The sequence below is a fragment of the Dermacentor albipictus genome, chromosome 1, assembly GCF_038994185.2.
Source record: "Dermacentor albipictus isolate Rhodes 1998 colony chromosome 1, USDA_Dalb.pri_finalv2, whole genome shotgun sequence".
Taxonomy (NCBI): domain Eukaryota; kingdom Metazoa; phylum Arthropoda; class Arachnida; order Ixodida; family Ixodidae; genus Dermacentor; species Dermacentor albipictus.
This window is the reverse complement of record NC_091821.1, coordinates 239,411,114-239,431,072: the sequence shown is the minus strand read 5'-3', so window position 1 is coordinate 239,431,072 and position 19,959 is coordinate 239,411,114. Positions and strand designations below refer to the sequence as shown.

Genomic DNA, 19,959 nt, shown 5'->3' with positions numbered 1-19,959 from the left:
GCTGGTGCAACGAAAATCAAAAATCAAGAAAAATCAAAATGTGAGAAAACTATGATCAAGAGTGACTGGATAGAAAAATAGAATGAAAAAAAAAATAAAAACAAAAACCATACAGTATACACAATTTTGAAAGATGGGAACAAGGACGGATGGAGAGAAAAGGAAAAAGTGCCCTTGGAAAAGCTCGAAAGAAAGTGCGAAGCTCGGAAAAAATAGAAGACAACACGTTTTCAAAGATAACAAGATGGAGAATATGACAGTTGTAAAGACTGCATACTGTGGAAGGGTGCTGTCTGCTGAAAGAGGTAGGAAATCGGGCGTAGAAATCGGGAGTATGTTCCCGGGTAGCCTTCTGCGGAATCCACAGTGACAGAAGCTATAGTGGTTTCAAACATGCAATAATTCACACGACACATCACACGACATCACACGACAAGGCTCTATTTCAGGTAAAGAAAGTAAGCAGCATACACATGAATGCATGCAACCCTTAAGAGGTGAACATTTTTCTTTTTTCAATTATTGCAGTTCATGTAAACAGAGATTCACTGTATCATGGTTGAACAAGTTCTTTCCATGTGGTAGTCAGGGCAACGCAGAGGAATATCAAAGACGGGAAGAAACATCACACGCTGAGTAAATAAAACCCGAGATTATACGAGAGCAGATGAGGTATACCGATTTGGACTAAAATTTACAGGTGCAAGGAGTGATAGGAAACATCACAAACAAGGCTGAAAGAGCACATGAATCCCAGACGAGGTTCAAGACGTGCATCTTTGGTCAAAGAATAAGAATACATGCCTTCAGATACTTATGCAGAGACTATAGGCATATAACACACCAGTGAAAGGAAATAAAAATATTAGAAAGTACAACGAAGCTTGTTAGGAATGGCCGTACGGGGTGGCAACGTGCCAGCTTTCAGCCCGCTGCGTGTGTTCGAAGCCCCCCAGACGAGGCGCCTTCTGAGAACTACGGATGACCGGCGGCCACGTGGCGCGCGGTCAGCTCTGGAATGTGGTGCGCCGCCGCGCCACACGGGACGGAGCACAGTTCTACGAGGCCCTCGGTCGACGACACCGCGGGCTATGCTGTACCGAGAGTTCTACAGGGTATTCTGACGTCGACTCCGGAGCCTTTGTGTGTGGGCCAAACGGCGGGGCGGTGGCAAGTTTACAATGATTGGACGAACATTCCCGACCACTCGTGCTCCGTCCACGCCGAACGATGACGTCAAGCGGAGAGCTTATAAGCAGCGTTTGCCGGCTGCTAGAGCGTGCTCGTGTCGTGCTCGTCGTTGGGAGCTGAGTGCTCGTTGTTATGCTCAAAATGTAGTAGTGAGCTGTGTGCTCGAATGCTGTTTGCTGAATGTTAATCTTGCGGGCTCCATATGGGAGTCGCGCTAGACTGCCGATGTATGTCTTGTCTTAAAATATGTTAATCTGTAAATAAATCCTGTTCACCGAATTCATCTCTACGACCTTCGACTCCTTCAAATGGTGGCAGCGGCGAGGTAGTCCGACGAGTCCTACATCTGCTTGACAGCGGTATAGGATCGTCCGACGAATCTAATAAGGTACAAAGGGAACCTATCCGAATTTCTCAGAAAGGAAGATAGGGAGTAAGAGAAAAATTTGTTCCCATCAGGGGTTCGAATCTGCTCGAGGGGGTATATGACAATCTTGAAATTTTTTAAGCACAGCTAATTAGCACATATTAAATGACTTCTTGGGAACAGCGAAATGAAGAAATGAGAGCACGGTGTGCCGTGCAGTTGTTGCTCTTGATTTCAATAAACTTACAGTACTTGGAAATCATCAGTGAGTGAGTGAGCGAAACAACTTTATTTGGTCCACCATAGACGTAAGCAAACTCCACGTCACCTGGCTAGGTCCACTCGGGGACCATCAGGTGAAACCTGACGGGCCTCTCGCGAGCCCTCTGGACTGCCAGGATTTTAGAGGTCTGATTCTGGGCCCCAATTTCCCAAATCATCAGTCACTTTATTTGCCTAGCCTAGGCAAGGACCATGCCCGCTCGTGCAGCCACAATTACGCGCACGCGCTGCCCTCCGGCTTCTGCGCTCGTGCCATTATCTAAGCATGGCAGCCGCAGCCATCGTTACAGGTTGCACGCTCACATGTTATGACAGCAGTTCCGGGTTCCCTGATTTTTATTTTGCCAGCCGAGAGGGGAAGGGAGACTGTTATCAGCTTCGCGCCGATCCCAACTCTCTTGCATGTGTAATTATGCGAACGACAATTAAAATTTGGAGTTGGATATCTCGGAGCTCACACACTCTAGAAGAATCCTTCCAAGTGATACTGTGTAGAAACACGACGGCCGCTAAGTTTTCATTACAAACATACTCACTTAGTTGGACCACCAGATCTCGCCACTTATTTTTGAGGCTTTCATTGCCAATTTACAAGTATAATTCCTACTTAAATCGTGAAGAGCGTGCTGGATTCTATCACCATAAATCATGGCCCTTTCATTTCTATCAATGCCTCCCTATGCATTCTGGCCAGTTGTCAGTGCCTTCCACTAACCCCCTTCCACCGACGTCGGCAAGGGTGTTAAAGGGGGACGGGCATGCGAGGCTGGCAATGCCCTGCGAAGGCATGCCGTACAGAGTACACGGCATAAAGGCGAGTGTGACAAAGCTGCATGAGTTCATTTTATTGCAATAGCAATCACATGGACAGTCTAGGTGCATTTCTACCGTCGGCGTCACTGTCGCCGTGATGTTCCGTATGAAGTCTAAAGGCGACAACATCGTCGCCGCGCGCCGCATGCTTTATGTGCGAGTGAAAGCGTCCAATGGTGAGCCGACGATGACGCCTCAGTCTCGCCGCGCAAAGGAGGAAAGCGGGGACGAAGCGCGCCGTCTGCCGTCGCTCGCAAGGCACCAGGCGATGGGAGTGAGGGGGCGGGGCGTTCTGCTGCGGCGGTAGCAGCTTGGCGCAACGGCGTGGGCCCTATCTTGAAAGCGATCTACGATGGTGACAGAGTGCGCAGAGCGCTGTTAGCTTTGTGCGCACTGTTTTTGCCGCTTAGTTCATATGGAAGCAAGAGGTATCACGGACGTCAATTCGTTCGCTGCTGGTGCCGCGCTTCCTCTCTGCAGCGTTTTCGCAGCGAGTTTCCGAAGTCATCGAGTGAGATGTGTTAATGTTTGCTTGTGTGAGTGTGACATCATGCTTGTTAATTTAGTTAATGAATGTGTACAAGGTTTATACAGCCGACAAAACAACTATCCTTACACAATCTTGATATTTAAGAAAACAACGTGGTAGGCAAAGAAATCGGAAAAAGGATACGCCACATATATGCAACTTTCGGACTTTTTACTAGTGTAAAGTACACTAACAAGCCTTCTTAGTGCACGCTGAAAAAGTGGACCATGCTCTGGTTCTTTTTTTTTTGCAAGATCATTGTAAGCAATCGTTCAGTTCCTTTTATACGTTATAAGCTCAGATTATTGCTTTTCGTGCACCTAAAAAATTTCACTTTTGCAAGCGTTGGCACAAACAGAGAAAATTAATTATGGCGTTTATGTTCTAAAACCACTTTCTGATTATGAGGCCTGTATTGACCACCTGGGTTTCTTTAAAGTGCAGCTAAATCTGAGTACCACGGGTGTTTTTGCATTTCGCCCCCATCGAAATGCGGCCACCGTGGCCGGGATTTGATCCCGCGAACTCGTGCTCTGCAGCGAAACAGCATAGCCACTGAGAAACCACGGCTGGTGAATCTAATGGTGTGTTTGGCTGGGTGCACCAAGGCTCTGCCTCGGAGTAGCCACATCTGGAGCCGCTCTCCATCCGAGCCGGAGCGTTAAAGCGACGGAACCGGATCCATGGGCAGCTTCCGCAATTACGCCACTCCAGCAAAGATACAGTGAGCTATAGCACCAACGTAGATTAACGTTGCCTAGCACAGACCCGATAAAAATGGCGAATTCAGCTTTCGCCGCGCAACCAGGGGCGTAGCCGGGGGGGGGGGCTTATGGGGCTTCAGCCCCCCCCCCCCCCGAAATTTTTTCGCGCTGTCTATGCACCGCCGACCAAAGCAACCCCCGGCGCAGAAAATCATTCTGGATTTTGTCTACAACGTATTTTTCACGCTCGAAAAGCCATTTCACCGCAGAAATTACGAACTCGGGCTGGATTTCACGGCAACGCCCATGTACCGGTAGTCACATAACGCAAGCAGCCCCATTCGAGCACTAAGTTTCAAGGACGTTTTGATGGCGAACGGGCTCGCCGCGGTATCTCGAGATACCGATTCGAGATACGATTCCTCGAGATACGATACTCGAGATACGATTCCGAGGCATCCGCGATCGCGGAGGCCGCGGAATCTACACTCTATCATGGAATCTACGCAGCGCGTGGATGTCAATTCCGAAACTTTATGGGTATAAAGTTCTCATAAACTTTTGATGTGAAAGGTGCATTGACATTTCCAAACGTGTGCTTTAAATTTTCAATTGCGGAACTTTGTAAGTTTAATGTTCCCATAAATATTTGACGCCAAAGGTGCATTAACTTTTCCAAAGTCGCACATCGGGCCATACAAGGAGACTAGCCATATCAACACACTATCAGACAAGTTGACAAAGCCCGCAGCGAGGCCCGATGAGACGAAGCGTTGTTGTGGTTCATTCGTGCCGTCATGTCACATAAAGAATATCATTTTTTTTTACCTGCGCCAAAGCATCCAGTGATGACACTAAAGCCAGCCAAGGTAACTACGTTCTTATTTATTTTTTCTGCTATGACTTTTAATCACGAGGACACGTTGAGCCTCTTCAATTTTTTTGTTCTCGCTCCCCTACCTGTGGGCTGCCAGAGCCAGCCAGAGCGCATGCGTTTTTCTCGTGTTGCCCCGACCACCGCGCGGCGCACTTCGGTGCGCCTTCGGTTTTCTCTGGCCGAGTGCATTTTCGCCTGGCAGAGTTTTGAACGCTTTGTAGCTAGCAGACGAGAAAACGAAACAATGGTTGCTCGCCGCCATCAATGTGGGGACTCGACGGATTGCACCGTGTTCGCTTGGGCGCAACCTCTCCAGAAAGTCTTGTCTCGACAGTGTAGGATATCGAGCAGTATTCAGATGGTTCTTGGTGAACCAAGCGTCTCGTATTTTCTTCGATATTCCTTTAATAGCTACATTAGTTGCCCAAAGTAGGCATTTGATTGTCACCAACATACTTTCCTTTGCGTATTTTTTTTTCGTTATGGTTCCCCCGCCCCACAAAAGGAAAAAAAAAATGTTGCGGCGATGCGAATTGTCGCATGGTGAAAGTTCTATTTTGTTACTTCTTTTGCGGAAAGTAATGGACCATGGGACGCTTCAGCTGCCGGATGCTCATTATATTATTGCGATAGCAATTATATGGAGACTCTAGGCGCATTCCTGCCGTCGCCGTCGCCCTCATATTCCGCATAAAGTCTAAGGGCGATAACATCGTGGCCCCGCGCCGCATGTTGTATGTGCGAGTGAAAGCGTGTGTGTGTGGGGGGGGGGGGAGGGGAGGAATGGGTGAGCCGATGATGGTGGCTCAGTCTTGTCTGCGTAAAGAAGAAAAGCGGGAAGCAAGCGCGCCGCGCCTTCCGTCGCGCGTGATACATCGGAGGGATTGGATGGAATTGGGGCGGGATCTAGGATTCGATGAATCTGTGATTGCGCAACATGTTTATTTGCCTTGTTTGACCCATTATATACCATGACTTTTTCTTAGATACGTAGATTTATTGGAAACTTATACGTACGTTTAGATATCTTGTTGCGAGGTTTTGTGTATACGTGCAGTGCACTTTGTTTCCAGTGGCAATTTTTGCCCTTTATCAAGCTGTATCTGAGCATTTGTATATTCCATTGTATCTTCGCATTTCTGATGTACGAGGGCGAGTCAAATGAAAGCCTACCCACCCCGCGCAATGACGGTTCTGTTCATTATCTGCAAGGCCTGCGCGAAGCACGCAGGCATCTCTCATTTACAAAAGTGGCACGCAGGTGTGAGCATAAATGTTCTTTAATGCGCTCATACACTTGGTTGAACATGGTTGCGTGACGTAAGGACGCTCCAGAAGTTGAGCACCGTGGTGCCGTGAGCTTTTTGACAGCTGAAGGTGTTTCCCGAAAAGAAATTACTCATCGTATGGCTGCCGTGTAAATTGAACATTGCATTTCATTGGCCACTGTGAAGCGTTAGAACAAACGCTTCAAAGAAGGACGTGAAAGTTGCAAAGACGATCCCAGACTGGGACAAAGCCATCGTGCAATCACCCCTAACAAAATTTCAAAGGTTGATGAGCTGATGACACAAGAACGGAGGATAAGCATCGATGAACTGGCAGAGCGTGTGAACATCAGTCGCGGTTCGGTTCACCGTCACTGTTCACGCCGTAATTCATGAACATCTCGGTTATCGGCTCTTGTGTGCGCAATGGATGCCCAAGATTTTGAATCTCCGCCAGAATACGGAGAAGTTCGGCGCTGCATGCCTTTACTCAACTGATCCGCTATTACAATAAGGGTGACGATTTCTTTTCTGCAAGTGTGATCGATGACGAACCATGGTGCTACTACTACGAGCCTGAAACACGACGGCAAAGCTTACAATGGAAACACTTGAATTTACCACCCCCCAAAGAAAGCAAAGGCCAACATTTCCGCCGGAAAGGTGTTGTTGACTTTTATTTTTCGATCGTCAGGGGCCATTACTGGTAGAATTTACTGAAACGCCGGATCGGCTGCGTGTCGCAATCCAGAACAAACTACGTGAAAAATTGACGAATGGGTTCCTCTTGTTCCACGACAATGCCCATCTCCAAGTCGCTGATGTGGTTAATGTCCGCCACACAATATCCGCCACACAACCGCCACAAAACTCAGATCTGTCGCCTTGCGACTTCCACATTTTGGGGCAACCGAGAAAACAGCTCATGGGAACCAGATTCGTCTCGGACGATGACGTGAAAGTCAGTTGCAGACGTTTTGAAGCAGCAGCCCAAGGAGCTTTATGAGACGGGAATTACGCGACTCGTTAGTCAATGAGACAAATGTTTAAATGTCTAAATGCTCATGGAGGCTACTTTAAATAAAGTGCCCCGTTTGTCATATATTTGCATTGGCTCACTTTCATTTGACTCGCCCTCGTATGCTCTGCAGAACTCCTGCTTCTGATACGTGCTCTCTGCTGCCACTATAATTTCGGTGCAATTACTCACGATACACGACCGGTGATAGATGCTTCTGCGTAATACACTGGAACAAATGAGAGCGTCATTGAGATTTTTTACTGGCCGTTGCATATGTACAAGGATGTAAACAAGGACCTTGAATGACAAAGTTTCATTAACATATTTGTCCTCAACTTGTTCATTTCATGGCCTTTACATTTTTCATATCAGCGACATGCACTGATTTGCTGATTTCGATCTGATGTAGTTCTAAAGTTCATGTGATATTTTCTTCCTTATTAAATAGACAAAAACATGGAAGCATTGACATCAGTTAAGTTGGGCTCGATTTTTGGCACATACGAATATAATATTTTATGAAATAATACATATTTTACTTGTATTGACAGTGCGTAGCGTTCAAGAATTCGTTTGCAGCATCTTTGGCAATGGCAATGAAGTTATTATTCGTGTATTTGATCCCTAGGCAAATAATTTAAGAGGAAGCTTAGCTTGGGCGCAACTCCGACGCGGCCTATTCAGATACATGTAAAACGCAGAAACGCTTTTCTGAGATAACTCCTGAATCGCTTTTAATGAAATTTGTTGCATTTGATAGAGTACGTTAAATTCTAGTGTCTGTTGGAAGTGGAATTTCGATTTAGGGCCGGAACTTTGTTTAAAATATTTTGAAAAATTCGAAACTTCGAAAAAAAAAATAGGACGAAGTTTACAAATTAAGAAATCTGCATCAAGAACAGATATCGCGGTTCTGTACACGGCATCCATTACACCATTCAAAGCGGACAAATAAAATATGTCTATTTGTATCTTACATGGATTGGTTATGTTATGTACAAGGGTTCTGCAAGAGCCGTATTTCCATAATACCTATTTTTTTGAGACTCATGTGTAACATATCAATCTTGTCCGCTGTAGACGTACTATTATGTGCAATTCACGATTTTCATTGCTGATTTACAGATTTATAAACTTCATTGTTTCGTTTTCTAAAACTTTTCGATTTGTGCCACTTTTCAATAAAATATTGACGACATAAATCGAAAATTCGAAACAAACAGGCACTAAAATTAAAGTTTTTCTTTTAAATGCAACAAATCTAATCAAATTTGATGCAGTGGTTGCCGAGAAAAACGAATTTTCCTTCTACGTGTATTTAGATAGGAGCATCCAACCTAATTTTTCCTCTTAGGAGGAGGCCGAGCTGCAATGTGAGCCCCCCCCGAACGAAATTTCTGGCTACGCCACTGCGCGCAACTAATGGAAACTGGCGGGCGTCATGCAATCGGAGCTCGGCAAGATTTCGGAGCCGCGCCAACGAGGGTCGGAGCGGCTACGAAGGCTCCGGTCGAATTTTATCGCGCGTACGGAACCAACCAAACACTCCTGGAGCGCTCCGTTTGAACCACGTGAATACCTGCCACGTGTCAGAGCGTCTGTAGCGCTCGATAGAGACCAGCCGAAGATACCATAACTCTTTAGTGGGCGAACTCTGGGCAACATTGCTGGGCAACAAACAGGTGTACACGTGCCAACCTGCGAACCTCAGAATTCGCGAAAATCTCGCACACAGGACAAATCAGGCGAGAGGGAGCGGAGATATAGCACGCACTTTGCTCTGAGCGCACACCTTTTGTTGGACACACACACTTTATTAACTATGACTGATGGGCAGTAAATCTGGAACACCAGACACTGACTCTTTAAGATCAGTGACTTCATCAGCAACTGTGCTGCTGCCGATGTCTCCTGCTTCAAATGAAAGAAGAAAAAAAATCAAGAAAGACAGAAAAAACACCCTTCTGAAAACAAATTACCTCGAAGCAGGTACCTCCGGTGTATGGATTCTTGCGCTGCCATGAGAACACAGAGCATTGTGCCACCACAAATTCCTCTTTTTATTTCTTTTCTTTTTCTTTTTTTGCAATCTCTCGCCGCGCCGTCTTTCAACGGCCTTAAAACATTTTCGCGAACAGAATTTATTTTCCGTAATAGTTGACATTTTCGTAAAATCGTAGAACGATCCTAAATTCGTAAATATTACGAAAAATTCAGGAGAGATGGCCGCTGTGAAGAGAAGACTTAGAAAAGCGAACAAACACGGGCGCTTTCCTGCTTTTAGGTCGCCTGTTTTCTGGCGCTTTGTTCTCGACATGAATGTGTATACCGGCCACTTTTACACTGATAACTCATCGGTCACCTGAAACTCGTTGTCACTTAACACTGTTGCGGCAAACCTTCAGAAAACACAGCGGAAATGCATGATTCGAGAACATGCAACGCGGCCGTAACAACGGCATGGCCGTCAGCGTGAAGGGGCGACGCGCCGAACCGTTCATGGGCGTCAGAAGTTCGTTCCTTGCTCTTTGTTCTTCACAGCGAGAATTGTGCGTGCTCGTTACGTGTAAAAGTGTTACTTTACCCTCCATACTACATCTCGAGTAGCATGCGTGAGCCTTTGCTAACATCTCCACTTGGACTACAGCCTCTTCTTGCAAAGCTGCTGGCTTAAAGTTGGCAGTCCCACGGCACGGTGTATAGCTACCGCTGGTTCCTCAAGAATTCCAAAGAGAAGCGTCCGAGATATCGTGATTAAATTGGTCTACGAAGTCTTGCTCTGGCATTCAAGTCCAATCTCGAAGACGCTCTGAAATGCGGTCACCATCAATGGACACGTCATCCGTGCTAGAACTCTTCGCATTCCATAGCGACTGCTCTTTAGCTTGCTGTAGAAAGACAAATGTAGAAATTATATCGGCTAATTCAATTTTACTGATTACAGTAAAATAGTAAATGAAAGTAAATAAATAAATAAAGCATCATTGGTGATGAAGATTTTCACTTTCTCTGAGCACGTCTGACCAGACCGGCAAGCTGTGTAGGCCGCGGTAAAACAGGCGTTCTGTCTGTCTTGGCCCCTTTGGATGCGTGTCAGCTTCACCATTTTCTTCAGCAGGAAAACAGTGCAATAGACAGGACACGTGCAAGTGACAAACGAGTGAGAACACCTAGGTTGGCCAGTCTCTTCATCGTGCCGTGTCCATTGCGCTGCTTTCTGCTAAAGTCAATAAGAACCAGCCGTACGCTTCATTTTCCTTTTTAACCACCATTCTTTTTTCTTCCCTATCAAAACTTACCCACTACCGGAATATTGCATTGCTATCGCGATAAGTGGTATTGAAAAAATATATATATTCAAATTCCTGAAATGTGCATTTTTTTTCTTGCAGGAATTCGGCGCCAGCGAAGGCGGACGGACGCCTCTACGCAACGAGGAGAGGCCTCTGCTCAACTGCGTCGTCATAGCAGCATTCACGCTGTGGCTGTTCGTCCTGGTGCGGAGCTGAAGGCCTTGAAAACTATGCATACGAGCAACAACACACACTATATATTCGATCGTATGGCACGACGTACCTACTCCACACAATTGCAATACCTCTACAGGGGCCCGGAGAGAGCAAAATGTATATGGAGAACAAATTCGCACTCAGCATGTAGCCGACCATTCCAAAGGTTCTTCCAACACCCCACTTGCTTCAAATCAGGAGTTAAAAAAAAAAAACGCGAATTTCATCAATGATGTACGCCACATCAGCGCTGTCTACTCTTATACGCGATGTATTTTTGAGGAGTGCCGAAAATTCTTAAATATAGAGCGCTCAAAATAAAAACGCGATCTTTTTAAAGAAGCCGGAGAATAGAGAACGGCGGACTTGGGAAAACAGACTACGGTCCTATTTTTCTCGCTAATTAGTTATATGCACTAATTAACCTTAACTATCGCGTTTATATGGCTTCACAGAATGTAAAGTTCGTGGTAATTGACGAAGTGATCTGCTATCAATTTTCAAATCGCGCGAGAAGTCCTTCTCCTAGGTCCTACAGCAGAAGAAATTTTCTTACTTTTTCCGCTGGGAAAATGAAACAGGGCGCTTGAAGGGAAACCACGTGTAGAAACCGTACCACGAAATGCGAACTATCTTTATTGTTTCGATGTGGTGATTACGTATCATGAAGTGTCCTTGGCTTCAGTGTGACGTTGGAACTGCAGAATATCGGCAACGACCAATCATTGACACCCCTAATGTAATTATTTCTTTACTGCTAGAAATGTGCTCATTTTTGGTGATTTACCCGCCGTGGTTGCTCAGTGGCTATGGTGTTGGGCTACTGAGCACGAGGTCGCGGGATCGAATCCCGGTCACGGCGGGCGCATTTCGATGGGGGCGAAATGCCAAAAAACCCGTGTACTTAGGTTTAGGTGCACGTTAAAGAACCCCAGGTGGTCGAAATTTCCGGAGTCCTCCAATACGGTGTGCCTCATAATCAGAAAGTGGTTTTGGCACGTAAAACCCCAATAATTTTATTTTCGGTGATTTTATGTTTTAACGTTTTATTTCAAGGCGTAGTAGTCGCAGCGTATATGACACATAAAATCACAGCCTGTTCACTGGTGTTTTGAATGGATGTAAAGCAACAATACCTCGATTTGGGCGAGTTGGTTTATCTTGACGGTGTTCACAAAACGCGCTAAAGACGAAGACTACAGGAACACATATATACGATAGGACGGGCCCTTAACTTTCAACTATAGCGTTTATTTGAAACGATCGTCCATTTTGTGCTCTGCACACCAGGTACTTCATGCACGCATCATCATAGAGAAGATTGTATGCGGCAGACCCACGGTAGCGTTCCGCCTTCCACTGCTGGCATGGGTGCTAAGTCAATCAGTTCATACACAATATTGTATAGTCAATTCGTTCATGTGTCTAGATACCTATATTTCTTTCGAGGTACCGATATAGACACGTAAAAGCATTTACTATACAATATTATGTATGAGATGATTGAGTTATGCAATCTTCTGTATGACGATGCGTGAATGTTGTACCTGATGCGCATACCAAAAAATCGCTGAGCGTTTTAGGTAAACGCTAGTTCGAAGATCAGCGTCCCTCCTGTCGTATGGCTACCTGTAGTCTTCGTCTTTAGCGTGTTTTGTGAACACTGTCAAGATGTAAAGCAGTAATAACTGTGGAGGCAGTATTTGAGAACGTTTATCTGAAACTTGAAAGAAGCACATCGAGGAACATCACCTAAAGCAATAGGTACTGAGATTAAAAGAAAATTCCGAAATATAAACAATATATGCCCCTGACTCCAAATGGTCAACTTTTGAAGTCAGACAACGCAGTAAAAATGCAAATTTATTGGCGTCAATATTTGCCACAGTGATGTACATTCTACGCGCGCGCGCGCGCGCGTTTGTGCGTGTGCGTGTGTGTGTGTGTGTGTGTGTGTGTGCGTGTGTGTGTGTGTGTGTGTGTGTGTGTGTGTGTGTGTGTGTGTGTGTGTGTGTGTGTGTGTGTGCGCGCGCGCGTGTGTGTGTCGATGAAAGCGGGTGCGGGGGCCTTCCTTGCGCGTAATAAAGCTTCGTTTTATGATATGCTGTTGTTTATTGATCTCAATGGTACTGACCTTCGCCACAAAGCTGACTTCTCAGTTTGCTTTGTTTGTGCGTGTGTATTTTAACAATATGTCTTCCTTGGCGAGCCTGGATATAGCGATGTCTCAATATGAAATAAATCTCGTTGACTCAGATGACGAATTAATAAGCCCTACTAATTCCGCAGCAGCCCTAAATGAGTTCTTCACGTCGGTATTTCACGTTCCTAATCCCTGCACTATGGAACCTTTACCTAGCTTCTCGGCAAAAACAATGCCTGAAGTGCAACTAAACCCAGACGGCATATCTAATCTAATTCGCTCTCTTAAAATATCATCCTCAGCTGGCTGCGACGACATAAACAGCAAATTACTTAAAAGTACTAAAACTCTTTCTACAAAATTTTTGTACCTTATATTTAAACAATCTTTAAACACAGGAAACGTTCCCGACGATTGGATAAAAGCGAAGGTAATTCCCATTTTTAAAGCAGGAAGGCGCGATAACCCTACTAATTACCGTCCGATCTCTCTAACCAGTGTCCCATCTAAGCTCCTTGAGCACATTATAGCATCTAACCTAATGGATTACCTAGAATCAATCAATTTTTTTTACCCTTTACAACACGGTTTTCGTAAATGTTTGTCTTGCGAAACTCAACTTGCCGAATTTACCCACGACCTACTACTACACATGGACGATCACCTTCAAATAGATGCAATTTTTCTAGATTTTTCTAAGGCCTTTGACGGCGTGTCTCACAACCATCTCCTTGCAAAGTTATCCTCTCTCGGTATCCGCCCCGAGATTATCAAATGGATTGAAAATTTTTTAACAGGGCGCGTTCAGTTTACGTATGCTAACAATTTTCAGTCAACCCTTACCAGTGTAACTTCCGGGGTTCCCCAAGGCGCAGGTTTATCTCCTCTATTGTTTTTGATTTACATAAATGACCTTCCCACTAACATATCAACGAAGCTGCGGCTTTTCGCAGACGATTGCGTTCTTTATAACCCCCTTCATACATCTAACGACACAATCGCCCTACAACACGACCTTGATACTATCGCTTCTTGGTGCGAAAAATGGCACATGCCTCTTAACCTCACTAAATGCAAGGTAATATCTTTCACGCGCAAACGCACCACCGTACACCACACTTATCGCATTAACTCTGTTCCTATTGATCACATGTGTACTTACAAATATCTAGGAGTTCATATGACGCCATCACTTTCATGGGTGAAACATATCCAAACAATTCGCTGCGAAGCTTCACGCACACTAGGGTATTTACGACGTAACCTAAAATCTGCATCGTCTGAAATAAAAAAACTAGCATATTTAACGTATGTGCGACCCAAACTTGAGTACGCATCATCTATCTGGCATCCCTCCCAAGCTTATCTCGCCGATGACTTAGAAGCCATACAAAACCGCGCTGCTCGCTTCATTACGTCACAATATTCTAGACATATCAGCGTAACCACCTTAAAACAAACTTTGTCTCTCCCATTGCTTGCTTCACGGCGCGTAACTTCTCGTCTTTGCCTTCTTCACACTTTCTTTTATTTCACCCATTCAGGACACGCCCTCTTAAAACGCCCGTTTAGAACATCATCCCGTTTATCTCATAGTCGCCCCTTGGCGGCGATAAAGTGCCGGACGACGGCGATGAGCAGCTCATTCTTCCCCCATGCCATAACACTTTGGAACGCACTCCCGGATCACATTGTTTCGTGCAGTGATCGCAAAATATTCCGCGAAAAACTAAATGATTTTGATAATGCCAACATAACCACATGAATACCACATCTATTTATTTATCGCCTTGTTGTTATTGTGTATATGTTACGCCTTCTTCTTTTTTGAAATTTTCTTTTTATGTACCTATTACAACTAATGTGCACTTTATTATGTAACTTTCTTATGAAGCTGTTTTACTTTGATGCACGCCCCCCCTTATATAATGCCTTCGGGCCCTTAAGGTTGAATAAATGAAATGAAATGAAATGAAATGAAATGAAATGTGGGCCTACTGCGAAGGAATGCAGACACAAACGCAAGTGTCCGTGTCTGCGCGCCTAACATTTTTCAAAGTCCGACGCTCTTCCTCACTGTAAAAACATTTTCACCCTAAAAAGTTAAAAAGGGGGTAAATGTGTCTACAACTCACGCCCATAGGGTGTCTGCTATATAGATAACACCCTAAGGGTGTGGGTTATAGACACATTTACAGCCTTCTTAACTTCTTAGGGTCTAGATTAATTTACAGTGTACTTCCCTCACGCTACGGGTGACACCATGAAGTGCCATGCGCAGTGACTCCGCCCTCAGCACGTAGCGGAGCGCTATGCCGCGATCACGAAGGGGAACTTTCAGTACATCGGGGAAGCGTCATGGAATGAGACAGAGAGAAAAAGAATATTGATAGGAAAGACGAAGTCGTCGACAGGAGCCAGCGCATTCTAGTTAGCTACGCTGCATTAGTCACTGTACGTATATGCTACCTATGCAGTAAATCTAGGATGAGAGAGGAGGACCGATATTCTTTCACAAGTGTCCCGGCGATTACGGTGTCCTGTTGATCGGCGAGGTCGCGACGTCCGCTTTCCGATTGGAGACGCCGGACGTTGTCGCTCTAGCGCGGCTCACAATAAAACGTGTACGGTTCACAGATCCCACTCTCACCCGGAACTTGCCAAGGAGGACATTTTCTTTCATACACATCAACTAGAGGGCGAATCGCCATCAAACTTTCCTTTTTTTTCTCGCGACGCTAACCAGGTAAGAAATGCAGCAGTGACCCACATATGTTCGGCAGCGCAACCCTATAGGCGGGGGATTTCGATGCGGCGCGGGAACTTCGGTCAAACGTGGATATGCATTACCGGCGTACACATGTGCGCTGTGCCGACGCTCGTACAAAGTTTGTGAACCCGCTGCGATAGCCCACAGCCTGTGTGGAACACTGCTGCTGCTGAGCACGATGACGCGGGATTCCTGACCCCTCTGACCGCTTTCCGCATGCTGTTCTTTGTGTTGGCCATCAATAAAACCGAAGTGTGCAAACGATGTTGCATCATTCGTTGCAAATTAGCATGCTATCGGCCATTCTACCTTAATGCCATGGCAATGACACGCTTCTTGGATTAGCTCTTGGAAATGCGGCCGCCGTGGCCGGGATTCGATCCCGCGACCTCGTGCTCAGCAGCCCAACACCATAGCCACTGAGCAACCACGGCGGCTAAACAGGCGCTGAGTGCTTCGCATATGTGATGCCATAGCCAAGGTAGTCCAATGCCGGGCCGAACCCCGGCGTAGGTGAAGCAGGCGTTAAGCATACCCCATACGTGGGCCTACTCCGAATATTGCTAAGGGCGCGTTACAGGTTTCCGGACACGGAGGGGTATGTGCCATTGAGCTTGGACCCTTTCTGCACTATCACCAGGATCGGCCCACATGATGATTTTTTTTTTTTGACGGCTGCCGAAAAGCTTCGGAAGGTTAGTCACATACAGCTTTCACGGTAAAAGGCAGCAAAATATTGACTGCGGAATAGATTGATTTGTCGGCGCTCTATGAATATGTGTGAGGAGTGGTGGTGTGGGCGGGGAGAGGGGGAGCGTATGCCGCATAATTCCACCCCCCTCCCTGGGTACGTGCCTGACCATGACAAAGGCTACTTTTCTTGGCTTAGCTACACTGAAGTGACGCCGTATGGCTGCGCACCTCGGAAAGTTACCTGGCGTGGGCAACGACATTTGTATGGGAAGGGCTGCCTACATGTGTGCTGATTTCGCATCCGAAACGAGGAGCAAAAGCACGCCGTTACTGACTTCGCGTGATCGATGCTACCGATTAAGGTTCGTACCGACACCTGATCGTTGTTATAATTTGTTGGCGGATGCCTGACAGCTAGCTATTCGCAAAGGGGGTGGTATCGGAATTCATAGTGTTAGATATGGAGCTGTTTCCTGCGATTACTTCGAGTTCCCCAGACCACTTCGGATTGCAGCACAGTTAATTGAGGAATGCAGAAGCAGGAAAGCGCATTCCAGAGGAGACACGTGCAAACAAGTTTGCGGCCGCCGGGTCGTGTGCCGCCGGGATTAGAAGGGGGGGCTCGGACAATGGAGCATGAGCAGCCCTCCCCTTCTCCTCGTTAGAAGTGCATTGCCAGTCTGCGAGGCAAGACCGCAGAAAGCCGCCAGGTGTGACACCGCGACACGGGCGCCTACCATTGGCTGAAAGTGGCGTCATCGGAGCGGACTCTCCCATTGGTCAAACATAACGTGACTTACAGTGCTCGAAGGGTTTATAAGAAGCCTTCCAGAGAGACCTGAGCATTCTGGGACATGCCCTGATTCCCTGATTCACCTCTCTCGAACTTCTTGTCGCGGGCCGCAGCATCCGAGTTGCTGCCGGCCCGTAATGTCTGTACGAATGTTAATTGACGGTCACCTCCCTGTATAAATGTAGAATAAATCACCCCCAAGTTTTGGGTCTTCATCCCGACGTCCCGTCCTCCAACCCCGACAATAGTCATGTCTCAAGCTCGCACTAAGACCAATGCACAGACCACCTTTTTGCTTTGACTTCGTCACGGGACTGTCCTCTTGTAATGTCCTGCTATTCGACGATCCAACATTGCTGTGTATATATATATATATATATATATATATATATATATATATATATATATATATATATATATATATATATATATATATATATATATATATATATATAAACGAGAAGGAAGAAACTAAGTTAACCGTGGGGTTCGATTTTTATTAGTCATACCATGAGAAGCCAACAAACAATAACACCGAGAACAACATAGGGGAAATAACTTGTGCCTAATAAATGTAATACAGTAACGATACACTAATCGAAATTAAAGTGGACGAAAAAGAACTTGCCGCTGGTGGGAAGCGAACACACAACCTTCGCAGTTCGCGTGCGATGCTCTACAAATTGAGCTACCGCGGCGGCGTTTCGCCGTCTATATATATATATATATATATATATATATATATATATATATATATATATATATATATATATATATATATATATATATATATATATATATATATATATATATATAGTATACAGAAGTCGGCAGTTTATTGAAAGCTGTCGCAAAAATATTAGTAACCTGGAACTATTGTCAACTTCTCGCGAGAAAAAATGGGGGGGGGGAGGTTCGTATGACAACCAGAATTAAAGCATAAAAACAAAGCGGCTGCTCATTGTCAGCAGCAAGGAAGCCGATCTACAAAAATAAAATTCAAACAAAAGTTAATGAACTATCGCTACGTAAAGAGAAAAATGCAGTATCACTCAAGTCATCCTTTATTGGATGACTGCAACGCTGCAGCGTCATCCGTGTAAGCAAGAATATGGACTTCAGAACAGTGCGCGCAAACTGTGTGCGAACAGAAAGGCGTGACAACAATCGCGACGTGTGATTCAGGCTGGTACACGCGTGCAAACGCATCCCTTGCCTATCTACAACTAAAGACAACCACGAGTTTTTTCTCATCCATTCAGGCTTTCGCGGTGTTATCAGCGTAAAGTTGCAGTGAAACGGCTACGCTCTGGGGGGCACGTAAAACAAGATTCACGCGAAAGTTCTTTGTAGTTGTATTTGTGTTGCAGCTGGACTTTAGGTAAATTAAAACAGAATCGCGATAGCAAAAGCCGAATCTACTAGCTAGCGAGGCCTCTTCCGGAACTCACAATGATTATACAATGAAAAGCTGTCTTTGCAAAAGTCTTTGGCACTGCAGACGGGTGAAGCAAAAGGTCGACCTGGCTGGGCAGCTGCCATTACGATCTAAGAAATCGAAACGCGTCGCAGACTGCGTTCGCACCCCACCGTGGTTCGCACGGAAGCAAGAGGAGCCCTACTGAGCACGCAGCGCATTATGCTCGCAAAGAACACACTGCAAATTAGGACACGAGCAAATGAAGTCTAGTCGCATCCATCGCACCACCCTGTTCTATGAAGGAGCGTGATTGCGTTCCGCCACAAGTAAACACCACTCTCTGTGCAAATTGGGAATCCCACATGCTCACCAATTTCTGAAGCGCAGTCTCCAAATCCCCGAATAAGTAACTAAAACATTTATGCCCGTTTTTAGCGCTATCGCTACGCAAACAGAAAAAATGCAGTATCACTGAAGTCATCCTTTATTGGATGACTGCAACGCTGCAACGTGATCCGTGTAAGCAAGAGTATAGACTTCAGAACAGTGCGCGCATACTGTGTGCGAACAGAAAAGCGCAAAGCATGCTACGTTATTGAGCATTTCGACACATTTAAGGGAGCAAAATAAACACGCAAGAACACTGGCGATATCCCCGACACAATTCTGCATCCTCGAAGGCTACTAAGTACTCTGCAAGGAACATATTTGCGAGAAGGCGCCCGTGATGATCGTGGCGTCTGCTATGTCGTCTGCTACAGCGTCACGTGATGCATATATTAAACAAGAAAAGGAACGTTTAGTAACACGCACAGGTACATAACTTGCTTTCTAAATATTTTAACCAACGCTTTATTGCGCAAATGACTGAGTTAGTCATGAAAATATAAGATGACATGACAGCAGATAAACGTCATACATGGCTTGGATTTCAGTTTCACAGGAACTTAGATGCTTTCATAAAAATTAACAGACACACTTTCATTGTTGGCCAAATAATTGACAATGACTAGTTTGTCTGACTGGCGGTTTTTCAACTTGTATGTTGTAAAGCACGTGAGAAACTGCGGCAATGGGCGGGTTGTCAAAACTGACCGCTTATTAGTAATGGTCAAGTGTTGCTACGTCAATGTATCTTACGTTAGTATAGGAATGTTTACTTTTTGCTTTCACACGGAATAAAGCAGAGAACCTGCCGCATTTTGTTGAAAATTTACCCATTATTACCAGATTTTCACAAAAACACATAGTTGCCATACTTTTGTGCTTATTCAAACTATAAATTTGCACAACGCTCATTTCTAATAATTGCAAAGTTATAAAAATTGTTTAAAAATTTATAATAAAATACAATAATTACAAGTTATTTTGTTTTAAGGTAAAACGGCCCAATGTAGCCAGGCTTTTGCAATTACCCATGATGCATGTTGCTTGACTTTTATGCTTTTACGTGCAAGTTACAAATATGTTTTTCAGTATTATTTTCTACAAATAACACACTTTTGTGACCTAAAAGTTTCTATTTAATTATTTTTGTTTACTTTTTTGCACGAAATGACATTGCCAGTTGCAATATGAA

At 45.2% G+C, this 19,959-nt stretch overlaps 1 protein-coding gene across 1 annotated transcript in view; it reads right to left on the bottom strand.

Annotated features, from left to right (window-relative positions):
• The window catches only part of LOC135901568 (uncharacterized), a 1,085,637-nt gene that overhangs the window by 678,945 nt on the left and 386,733 nt on the right, over nt 1-19,959 (bottom strand). The gene's annotated exons all lie outside the window — the stretch shown is intronic.